This window comes from Jaculus jaculus, chromosome 11, assembly GCF_020740685.1.
Source record: "Jaculus jaculus isolate mJacJac1 chromosome 11, mJacJac1.mat.Y.cur, whole genome shotgun sequence".
NCBI classification, from domain to species: Eukaryota; Metazoa; Chordata; class Mammalia; order Rodentia; family Dipodidae; genus Jaculus; species Jaculus jaculus.
Window position 1 is genome coordinate 74022145 of NC_059112.1, and position 6830 is coordinate 74028974.

General features: G+C 40.8%; 1 pseudogene; it reads left to right on the top strand.

The window, feature by feature from the left end:
* The first annotated feature begins 5634 nt into the window (after window positions 1-5634).
* On the top strand, window positions 5635-6464 carry LOC101597458 (annotated as a pseudogene).
* The last annotated feature ends 366 nt before the right edge of the window (window positions 6465-6830 follow it).

Below are 6830 nucleotides of genomic sequence, written 5' to 3' on the forward strand. Positions count from 1 at the left end.
TAATTCTTTTTCTTTTACATAGTTTTCTACTGGATAAACTTAAATTACAAAATCTTCCAACTCATTATTCATGTTTGAATCTCTTAAATCCTTTGCACTATTATAACATATCCCATGTCCCCCACACACCACCATAGTTCCATTACATAATCATAATTTATCAGCCAATAAGGTTATATTACTCATGATACTTTGATTTTCTGTCAGCTAGCAACTATGACATTAATGTGAGGAACTTCAGGGAACATTTGAGATGCAAACTATAATAGATCTTTAATATGTTTCTTGTGTTAAAAAAAAAAACTTTCTAATAAATTGAAGATTTTCAGTCTTCCTATCATATTCTAAAACATATTCACTCCTATGTTCAGAGAACAAAGCTAACATTTGCAATGTGAGTATACCTATGTACAGCACTTCTAGGATCTAAGATGTACACTTTCAACAATATCATATTTTTTTTTATTAGTTTTCTATTCTACAAGTACAGGCAGTTTGGTACCATTATTAGGCTCATCCATGACCTACCCCCTCTCCATTGACCCCCCCTTGTTGATGTACATTGGTCGTGCATTGTGGAGTTATCCCACAGTTATTGGTACGATAAATGACTCTATACAATGACCCAACATGTGGCTCTGACATTCTTTCTGCCCCCTCTTCTGAAAAATTTCCCTGAGCCATATTGGGTTCATTTTTGGTCTCCTTCATTGATGACGTGTTGGCCTCTGGGGCTCTGTCTCTGATTTTGTAGGAGTTGATTTTTCTCTGTGTTGGTCTCCTTCCCCCTTGTGCTGGTATCCAGTTCATCAGGAAAACAGCACCCTTGCTTGTTTTGCCAATTTTCCTTAGTTTCAGCTGGGGCCCTTTTGAGGTATGATGGGGTGGCTCTCTCCTTAGGATCTGCATCTATCTGATAAAGAGAAGCAGATTCTCCAGTGGAGAGTAAGTTAGCACCAGGACACATGAGATAGCCCTTACTTTTTTAATAGAGAGTTTAAGAGGCCCTCTTGTAGCCCATGATTGATATTGGAGAGTGGTCTTATGTTTGGTTATGATTCTGACTTGTTTCTCAGCTCCAGCTATGGGTCTTGTACCACTGAGGGGATCAGTTAGCCAAATCAAGAGCAGTTGGTTCCACATCATGGCTGTGTGCCACTATTGCACTTATGTGGGCATCACACCAGGTTATTTGCTGCTAAGTAGGTTGGACCATGAGTTGCTTGGACAGATATTGGTTGTTTCCCCCAGTCGCCCATCTAGCACCTTCTAAACTAGACACAGTGACTGTCTGGGGACTGACTCTCTCCTGGCTTCCAGCCATGCTGTTCCATTTTACGTGTCAGCTGCTTATGGTGTCTTCAGCAATAGTGTCTTACCACTATACTTTGGTGGGTCATCAAGTACTCTGATAGAAATCTGTCATTCTTTTAGAAAACCTTGTGGGTTTCTCTGATCAAAAGCTTATTGTGGGTGACAGCCCCATACTGGTACTGGGAGTTACAGTTCAGTGTTCCCTAAGAAAATGAGGAATAAAAGGAACTAATATACAGTAGTTAGAGGGGAGAGAGAGGGAAAGGGAGAGGGAGGGAGGAAATATGTAGAGGATTTAGATTATCCTTGATCCTACCCTCTCCAGTGTATTGTGGTTCAGGTGTTTCCTGTAAGGTCTGGTGAAGGTTCAGCCATTTGGTCTGCTTTTTAGGAAGTAGTACTTTATGTTACAATTGTGGTTTGGGTCTAGATTAGTGTTTCCCACCCCTTCAATGCCCTCTCCTCCCTCCCCATCTCTCCAAGTGTCTAGTCCATGAGATGCTTGCTGGGTGTGTAAGGTATCTTGGGTAGATTCATGTTAGGTGTTGTAGATGAGTGAGACTATGTGGCGATTTTTGTTCTGTGATTGGGGAAGTTCCCTGAGAAGGATCTGTTCCAGGTTCAACCACTTTTCCTCAAATTTCTTTATGTCGTTTTTTCTTACTGCTGTATAGAATTCCATTGTGTAGATATACCACACCTTTGTTATCCATTCTCCTAATGATGGACATCTGGGTTGATTCCAGCTTTTAGCTATTACGAATTTGAGCTGCTACAAGCATGGTTGAGCAAATCTCTCTGGCCTTTGGTTTGAAGGTTTTAGTGTAGATGCCCAGTAAGGGTATAACTGGGTCTGTTGGTGTTTCTATAGTCAGCTTTTTCAGGAGACTGCATATTGCTTTCCAAAGTGGTTGTACCATCCTGCATTCCCACCACCAGTGAATGAGGGTTCCTGCTTCTTCACTGTTGGGCTCTGAAAGGACCAGGTGTGAGGCCTAGTGGAACTTCCTGAGCCTAGCTAAACTTTGGTGACCTGTCTCTTGCCAGCTAGGACTCAGCAAGATGCCTAATGGCTTCTGGCCTTCCACTTCCGCGTGGTAATTGTAATTACCATTTCAATTGTTAAATTTTACTATTGGCCCATACCTCTGCCCCCATCCTAAAATCCCCTCCTTCGTCCCCAACATGATATAGGCAACTGCTCAGAGTAATAAAGCGAGTTGTTTCTGCAAGTTCCTGCATCAAAAATACTGCCGACACTGTGTGGTTTTTCTCCAGTGGCCAGGAGAGGTTTCTGAGTAGTCCGATGCTCATCATCCTTCTCAACCCCTAGGGAGGAACTAGCACACCTGGTTCTTTGCTCGGCACTACCTACCTGCCTGGGAAGAAGCCCCACATCTGGCGTCTAACGTGCAGCTCTCGGACCCTGACAGACTAGTGTACCCCATGAGAGGCAGTCATTGAGGAGGTAATTGGTGTGTTCGGGTGAGCGTACCCTCGTGAGTTATGAGGAAGTCTTCATATTTAGTGCACTAAACTTTGCTTCTATAACCTGTATTTACTTGTCAACATCTCTTCATTCCCTTCACCTTTGGTTCACCAGCAACTTTTGTATTTGTAAAGGCTTGTGCTTCTCTCTCTCTCTCTGCTTTGGCCTGTGAAGGCAGGCCAGCTTTTTCTGCCATTATGGAACTTCCCCTGGATCTGTAAGCTTCAGTAAATATTCCTTCCTCCATAACTGTACCTGGTCTGGAAGTTTATCTCAGCACACCTAAAGCTGTCTGATTAGTTGAGATGAACCTGACCATGTGGATGTTAATCTTTTGGAATCTTTCTTTAAAGAAATAGGCATTAACTTGATGCTTACATCTAAAGGTGTCTTCTGGAGTGGTAAGCCAAATTTTATGGACTATTCAGATAAAAATTTAAAAATATTAATTACAAACAACATTAAACTTCAAGGCTTGGTTTATAAGCTTTCTAAGAGGAAAGAAAGACTACAGGGAACTTCGTTGGAACTGGGCTACTGGCAAAAGGGCTGGCTACGTTCTGCTGCCCAGGCCCAGAGAGTTTAATCAAGGTTAAATTTGTAATAGACTGATATGCTTAGCTAGAGATATTGGATTAAAAAATTAAAGATTTGTTTTTTCTTTGTTTTGGTTTTTCGAGGTAGGATTTCATTCTAGCCCAGGCTGACCTGAAATTCCCTATGAAGCCTCAGGGTAGCCTAAAACTAATAATAATCTTCCTACCTCCACCTTCAGAGTGCTGGGATGAAAGACATACAACACCACACCAGGCTGAGACTTAAGATTTTAAGCTAAAAAACCTCATGCAAGTTAAAATTACAGGCACTGAGACAAATTTTAGGTTATGATGGTTGAGTTTACATTGTTTTAGTCTATCCTTCCTATGCCTTATACCAGTTAAAAATGTTTACTCTGTGCCTTTATATATTAGAAGTGTTTAACTCGTTTAATTTTACAAATCTCAATATCTTAAATTGGTCAAGACTGTGGGGACCTTTAAACTTAAACTGAGTATAATTTATAATATATAATAATTATAAATCTATTGGGAGCCAGGGACAAAATTTTGTAATTTAAATAGATGGCCCCCCCTCCTGAGAGCTTGTGCCCAACCCTCCCCTACTGGGAAATGGCAGGCAATCCATCTTCTGGGAGACTGCCATGTGGCCCCCTTGGACTGACCCAGGTAGGGACAGGGGAGACGTCCACCATCTAGTGGTGACTGGGCTCACTGACCTTTTCTTGCACCTACTGGGCATTGGCACATGCTGGGGAAAAAAAAAATCTAAACATGCCATTAGTTATATGCTTCAATGCTTCACCACTCTTGGGCTGCCTGATCAAATTAAAACAGATAATGGCCCCTACTTCATAATCAAAGCCTTTATAGATTTTCTCCAGACCTGGAAAACCTCACATTCCACAGGCATTCCATACAACCCCTGGGGCCAAGCTATCATTAAAAGATAATAATCAAACTCTCAAGTCTCAATTACAAAAACAAAAGGGGGAATCCTTACCCCCACACGACCAACTAAAAAGGGCTTTATTTACCCTAAATATTTTAATTTTTCTAACAACTTATAATGTGTGATGGTTCTAAGTCTATTGGGCTCCAGGGGTGAAATGTGATAATTTAAATAAATGACCCCCAATATATTCAATTGTTTATCTTAAGGTATGATGGTGGTTTTCAGATTTGAATCTAAAGATATACAAAGTGTGCCTAACAGGAGTTCCTAAAGTGTGCTATGGCTTTATGCTTTAGGCTTGTACTTTTAATGTCTAACTATCCTTCATACTCACAGCTTTAAAGTAGTTCCTGAGAAAGCTCAAACTGTACCTCCCTTTAAGATCTTGGACTTGATCCTTACCCTAGATAGTTTCACCTGTTAGATGCTATGTATACTAGAATTAAAAGTTAAAAGTTGTTTGGAGTGTCATGTAGATTTTTGATGGATTTGTGTTACTTCTAAAAAATATAATAACAGTTAACAGTGTTGAGAAAATACATTTAAGAGATATTTGGCACAATGATAATATTTCCTTAGATCTGATACATTCAGAGATTTTGTCTTTACAAAATAATCAGCTTATTGTTGATACAGCTAAAGCTGCTGATGACTTAATATCTACTTTTAAGTATGCCTTGCCTGGATGGAATTCTCTCACTTCTTGGATAGGAAGCTTTGCTGCTACAGGTGTTTGTCTTTTGCTCATTCTGTGTCTGCTGCCCATACTCACTAAATGCCTTTTAAGATCCTTTATGGATGTCCGTACAGAAATGCATGGGATACAGCTATGGACCCAACCCCAGCTTCCTGAGACATTATCTTAAAGCCCCTGCAGAGGCTGGTAGTCAAAGATGGGTAAGATTCTCTCGAGTTAGTTCAACCTAAGACAGGCATGAATGATAAAATTCATGTACCGATGACAGGTAAGGACTAAATGTCATAAAGAACAACCTAAGACAGACATAGTCTTTCTGCACCGAGGCCCAGAGGGGCCCAATTCATAAAAAAATAATAAATAAAAAAGGGGGAGTTGGGTAGTGGTGGCAAGCTGAGGCAGATCGGCGGCTGCATCGGCTCTGGCGGCAGCGGTGGTGATAGTTCTGGGGTGTGTGAGGTGTCCCCACTGTACTGTGGTAGAGGGTGTTCAAAAAGAGGGAAAAGAGAAATACCAAAGGTTATTGGAGTGACTTAAAGAAGGTGGTTGTGGAAATGCTTTCCCTCGTGTAGCTTTGTATCATCACAGAAGTCAAATGGACACACTAAAGACCAAAGGCTAGATGGAAGAACAGAATCATGGAGTCAGAACAAATCATTTTCTTCCAAAACAATATAGAGTAGTTGAAACAAGGGGACCTTTCTGTTCAATGAGAAGTGAAAAGAGGTGTTCAAAGAGGAGACTTTCTGATACAAAGAAGATAGCTGTATTCAGACTTGAAAATGCAGGTGACATGGAAAAGGAAATCAATAATGCCCTGGGTCATGGCCCCCTCAGATGAAATCCTAAACAGTGCTTTCAAACTGCGAATTACTCGAGGAGATATCCAGACCTTAAAGAACTGTCACTGGCTTCAATGATGAGGTCATTAATTTTTATATGAATCTTCTTGTGGAAAGAAATAAGAAGCAAGGCTATCCAGAACTTCATGCATTCAGTATTTTATTCTATCCTAAATTAAAGTCTGGAGGTTACCAAGCAGTAAAAAGATGGACCAAAGGGTTAAATCTCTTTGAACAAAAACTTGTTCTGGTGCCTATTCATCGGAAGGTACACTGGAGCCTGGTGGTGATGGACCTAAGAAAAAAGTGCCTTAAATATCTGGATTCTGTGGGACAAAAAGGCTACAGGGTCTGTGAACTTCTTCTTCAGTATTTACAAGATGAAAGTAAGACCAAAAGGAATATTGATCTGAACCTCTTAGAGTGGACCCACTACAGCATGAAGCCTCATGAGATTCCGCAACAGTTGAATGGGAGTAATTGTGGAATGTTTACTTGTAAATATGCAGATTATATTTCTAGGGACAGACCTATCACTTTTACTCAGCACCAGATGCCTCTCTTCTGGAAGAAGATGGTGTGGGAAATCATTCATCAGCAGTTGCTGTGACAGTGCCCCACCTGGTCCTTCTAGCTGGTGGTGGTTCTTTCATGGGTGTTTCCATATACCTCATGTATTGTGGGTTAGAGTCCCCACATCGTTTCTGTTCTCTCATAAGTACTGAGCTGTCAAAAGTGCATGAAGGCCTCTTTCTGCACCATAGTCCTGACTTGAGGTGTGGAGAGGCTGCTTACAACCTTGTTTGTAAGGCTGTGCCTGCTCGGAGCCCTGAACTGTTCAACCCACTCAAGAACAAACTCTAATATTTTTTTTGTTTAAAGATTATTTCCATATGAATGTGGGAAATGCAGGATTAATTCTATGAATTGTATTGTTTTCTTTGTTTGTTCATGTGCATTCATTCACTCTTTGCAA